Source organism: Mauremys reevesii, linkage group 4 (genome assembly GCF_016161935.1).
Source record: "Mauremys reevesii isolate NIE-2019 linkage group 4, ASM1616193v1, whole genome shotgun sequence".
Classification (NCBI taxonomy): domain Eukaryota; kingdom Metazoa; phylum Chordata; order Testudines; family Geoemydidae; genus Mauremys; species Mauremys reevesii.
In genome coordinates, this window is record NC_052626.1 from 130310797 (window position 1) to 130316543 (window position 5747).

Genomic DNA, 5747 nt, shown 5'->3' on the forward strand with positions numbered 1-5747 from the left:
GACTCTGCTGCATCCACAGCTGGGCTTTGGAGAGCCGTCTAGAGAAAGGTGCTCCCCCCACACCTCTCTGGCCTGTATCTAATAGCTAGCTTCTGGAGAGACTTTTGACTGGGTATGCCCCACCCCAGCCTGCCTTGGAGGGCCCTGAACAAACCCCGCTGCCCTTCTGCACCTACCCCCGAAACCTAGTGCCGGCTGCAGTGCAAGGAGCTGCTATCCCGTCCCGTCTGAGGCTCCTGGGGGCCTGTTTCATTCATGCCGGCCTCTACTGTGGGGACAGCTGCTGGTTGCTTCCCTGCTGGCCCAGAGCACCCTAGAAACGCGGCCGGGTTTAGGGGCAACCTCTGCTGGGTCTAGAGCTCAGCAGCGGCGCAGAGTGTGGGGGGATTGACGCTAATAACCTTATGGAAGTTGGGGGGTGGGGCAGAAGGGTTGGTGGGGGCCGGTGAAGGGCCAATAGGAGCTTGGAACAGGGTGCTGGGAGACATGACTATAGGGTGACCTGTGAGCTGTAGCTTCGGCGAAGATGCAAGAGCTGGGAACAGACGGGTACAATGGGTATCTGGGTACAGGGAAGTTACAGGGGGAGATGGGCAGCGGGGAAGGGCAAGTAGGAACTGGGACTAGGCCTAGGCTATGTCCAAGCAGGGCGTCATGGGTACAGGGGAAGAGGGGAGAGGCTATTTGCAAGCAGGACGCGGGCAGTGGTCTCGGCTGCGCTGTAAAGAAGCAGAGGCCCCACAGCCACGGCAACGGCTTAGCAAGAGGCCTGGTGTTTGGTCTGTTCCACATCAATGGGGCGTCCAGCTGTGGCTGAGGATGAAAGAGAGAGAGAGGATTAAAGGCTCCCAGGGTCTCTTCTAACCCGCCTAAGACTCGCCGACAGGGCAGCGTGCGGCTTCAGGAAGGCTTCTTCATATGGAAAATATTACGCGGGGGAGAGGGGGAGAGTACAAGCGTATGCTCTCCAAAAGAAGGGAGGGGACATGCACCATGCACAGCACTGGGGAACCACAGCCCCAGCCCAGAAGAGCAGGAGCTGAGCTCCGTCCCCCTCATTGCATGAGACGATGGAGGGGCACAGGTGGGATGAGTTTTGAAGGCCTCAGCTCATGAGGAATGGGAGAGAGAAGTACCAACGCACCAGGAGCACAAGAGATAGCAGGAGAAAGAGAGGGGAGAAACGGAAAGGGAGGATCGAACCTGAGAGGGGGAGGTGGCGACAGGAGGAGGGATGCAGAGAAATGCGGGGGGAGGTGGTGAAAGGGGGAACGAGAGAAATGGAGGAGAGAGAGAGGTGGTGAAAGGACAGCTGCCTGCTCTATTGTGTTATTAACCAGGTCACCAGGTGGGAGCTCCCCACACACAGCAACCAAACGGTTCTCCTGTCATATTTCCTCCCCTCCTCCCCGCCCCCTGCCCCAAACTTCTCCCAGGAATGTTTGTGATGGGGAACAAATTGCTAACAGAAGTGAGAAATCTTGTCCTGAAAGCAAGCGAGATTCCAGTGAAAGGTTTCCTGTCGGCGGGTCACGTCTAGAGGGTGTGGAGCCTTCTCCTCGCTCTGGTGAAATAGTCCCAGGAGTTAACGGGGAGTTTCGGTCCTAGTGTAGGATAAATAATCTGAGGCTGGTGTTTCCTGCCTTCTGTTTTGGCTGGAGCAATTCGGCTGCATCCATTTACCACTATTTTCTCTTTGCTGTCGCGTGGATATTTCAGTTGCATTAGGACTCCTCGCGTCGTCCCCCCGCAAGCCTCCCCACCAATGAGATCTCCTGAGAATTCTTCTCACTTCCACTCTACTTTCCTCCTTGATTTATACTGTCGAGCGGACTGACCTTCCTTGCCCTCATTTTCATGACCGTGTGAGCGCACACACATCAGTACATGCAGAACTGCCAAGACACACATTTGCAGGGCATCTGCATCCATCCCCACATAGCTGCAAGGACACGCAGGCACACACTGCTGTATGATGACACATGCACACTCACATGTAGTCAGCACAGAGGGGCGTGCATCGCTACACACTGGCGCAGGCTGGAGAGGTGTGCACCGACACATACGCAGATGTATTCCCAGGCACAGTATAGTTTATATGCATAGAAGATGCTGATGGACATGCACATAATTGGGCTGACACATATGCACAAGTAAATACTGAACAGGGAAATATACATGCCTTCCTGAGTGTGTGTCTGCGTGCACAGACATCCCTGCACACACACAATTATACATCAAGATGCCTTTTTTTCCTGTACCATCTATATGTCCCTAGCTATCCACAGGCATGTATGGAGGGACTCAGCCATGCATAGCAGGTTTCCACACATGACTTCACTCAGTCTCTCTAGGTTTCCATACAGTTGCCTAAGGCCGCCATATCCGAGCGCCTGCCACCCAGTCATTCACCTAGGTACGCATGGCTGCAGACCAAGGCACGCAGTTAGACAGCCATGCATGGATACGCATGTCTGAATGGACACGCAAGGCGAGTGCATGGAGGTTTCCATGACGAGCACTGTGTCTACAGAAACAAGCCCTAGAAGTTGCTGAGTTTCTGAGCAGCTGTCAATCCGGGGCCTGCAAAGGAAGTTCCCTGGCCTAGCGCCTCCAGCCGCCTCCGGCTCCAGAGGCCAAAGGTGCGTTTCACACATCCTCCCTTTGGCAGGGGTCTGGAGGTAGCTGTGCCCCCTCCCCAACCACAAATCCCTTTGTCCCCCTAGCCTGGAGAGCTGCCTTCCTTCCCCTGCCTGCCTGCCTTCCTGGGAAGCCCATGTGGATGTGCTGCTGCCGGGTCGCCTGTCTGGGCGGCTTAGTTAAGAACAATAAACAAACTGCTAAATGGAAGGATATTCTCTTAAACCCGACTTCTGCTGCCTGCCAGGGAAATGCAAACAGCAGAGCCCACCTCCTGTCCCGTTCCAGCCCCAGCTTCAGGGCTCTCCTGAAACCTGATCTCCTTTGCCTTGGAGCTGCAAAGAACCATGGCCTCTGAGTGCACCTTCCCCCCTGACCTCGTCTGCTCCGCGTGTCCTTTTCCTGACACACACCCATGGAGCACACAGGACGCTGCCTGGCCAGACGCACACTTACCACAAAGCGGCACACCCGTGCATGTGCAAACTGCACCAACACACACACTTACACAAAGTAGCACACACATGCATGTATGCAGTGCACCAACAGACTCATCTAGACACACAGTCACCACAAAGTGGCACACACTGCATGTACACACTGCACCGACACACTCATCTAGATGCACTTACCACAAAGGGCCACACACATCCTCTTGGACAGGAATGCCTTGCACAGAGCCACACAGATACACACCTCAAAGGAGCCCCCCCCCCACACTCCTGAGGGACAAACACACTGCTCACACATACCACAAAAAGCCGCTCAGACACACTGTCTTCGCTTTACAAATGCCTCCTGTGCAGACCCGCACACACAACCCATACTGACTTGCACCAAAGAGACTCCCCCCAAAACAGCTCTCTCTCTCTCTCTCTCTCTCTCTCTCTCTCACACACACACACACACACACACACACACACACACACACACACACACACACACACAAGCACTTACACAGAGTGCAGCACATGTGAAATGCACCACACTGCCAGCTCATGCATACACACATAGAACAGGGACACCACAAAGCCAGGTGAGTGCGTGATAAGCCGTCGCACACGCAGCACAGAGGATGAACATACCTATCACATACCCAGGCGCTCAGGACGGCTGATGAGAGGGATGGGAAGAGGACAATTGTACCGTGGCCCCGAGCTCAGGGCGGCCCCCAAAACATGTGTAACATCTGCGTAAAGGTGGGGCCTCAGCAGACATGATGTAAGGGGGCCCAAAATTTCTCTTGGTAGGTCAGCCCCTGTGCACACTACAGAGAGACAGACACACAGGGGCGGCTCTAGGCACCAGCAAAACAAGCTGGTGCCTAGGGCGGCCAAATCTAGGGGGCGGCAGGCTGCGCCGGCGGACCTGCCGCAGTCATGCCTGCGGGAGGTCCACCAGAGCCCCGGGACGACCGGACCTGCCGCAGGCATGACTGCGGAGGGAGCGCTCGTCCCGCGGCTCGGCTGGACCTCCCACAGGCATGACTGCGGCAGCTCAGCGAGCCGCGGGATCCGCGATCCGGCCGCAGCCGCGGGGGGTGCAGCCGGGCCACACGGGACCAGCGGACCCTCTGCAGTCATGCCCGCGGGAGGTCCGCTGCTCCCGCGGCTCCGGGGCGCCTCCCACGCATGACTGCTTGGGGCGGCCAAAACTGTAGAGCCGCCCCTGCAGACACAAACACACTAATACCCAAAGAACATCCGGAAGTCACACAGACTCACCTTCTCCCATATATACATTCCTCCTCAGGCCCTCCATACACACACCTCTCATATACCTACACCGTGACACCCTCTCACACACCCACCTCTTATATACACAGCGCTCTCTCTCTTGCACACCTCAGAGTTTCCCTCACACAAGCGTGTACACACACTCCTTACACCCCCTCGCACCCGCTCACAGACACACAGGCCAGCTCGCATACCTTCTGTTAGAGACATAGCCCCTCACAGCCTCCCAAACATCTTCATTTGTTTTCTCTTTGCACCTCCTCTCACGCCTCTGCTATAGATATGCCTTCACGCAACCATCTTAGTACACCTCCCTTCTCATTTTTACCCACCCATCCACCCCCCTCCCACACCTCTCTTCCATATACCACCCCCCCCTCCCGCCCCCAGCCTCACCTCCCTTTCATTCATGGCTTTCACTCTTCAGCCAGCAGGAAGAAAATGTCAGTCAGAGGCTAAGCAGCCCCTTTGCACACTCCAGCCCTGCCACAACTTCAAACCCGCCTCTCATTTTTCTGCCTTTCTTTCCCTGTTTGTTGTTAGCTGACCTCCTCAGAGGTACCTCCTAAACCCACCTTCACTCTTTGCCTCAGTTTCTCTCTCTCAGGCTGGAAGAAGAATGTATGCAGTTCTGCTCCCGTTCCGTCCCCACCCCACCGTCTTTTCCCCTCAATGTTGCTGTTACGGTTGAGATTAAAAGAGCCATTACAACATAAATAACACCCCAAACTGGCCTTGTACACGGAGGGGAAACCTCTGGCAGAGAGAGCGTGTCCCACGAGCATGCCCAGCCTGAAGGGAACTAAGCTCCCGGCTTTGTTGAAATTGTTGGTCACACGGTAGTCGAAGTTACGCCTTAGGGTGCAGATTCATGGGTCCAGCTGAGCTGTGCTTATAGGACCCAGAGTGGTGAGTGGCTCTGAGCTCAGTACTTATATGACCCCGTTACTAGAGTATCGGAGCCCCTCCTGCTTTCTAATGTGTTCATCCTCACAACAGCCCTGTGAGGCAGAGCAGAGCTAATATCCCCATGCTACAGATACAGAACTGAGGCACAGGGTAGATTAAGTGACTTGCCCAAGGTCACCTGGGGAGCGTGCACAGAGCAGGGAATTTGACCTAGGTTTCACGAGTCTCAGGTCTTCCGCTGGACCATCCTTCCTCTCCTAACTCCTGAGCCTTGGCCCCAACCACGAGCTGTATTGCACACACACACCCCCCCGGCATAACTTAGAACAGGCTGAACGGGATGTATGGGAAAGCCTAATTTTCACCGGTGACAGTGGTCCCCTAGGCGCCATTGTGCTAGCTGTGAATTGCTGGTGCTCTGCCATCCCCTGCCCCATGCCTGCTCAGGAATGTCCCCTATGC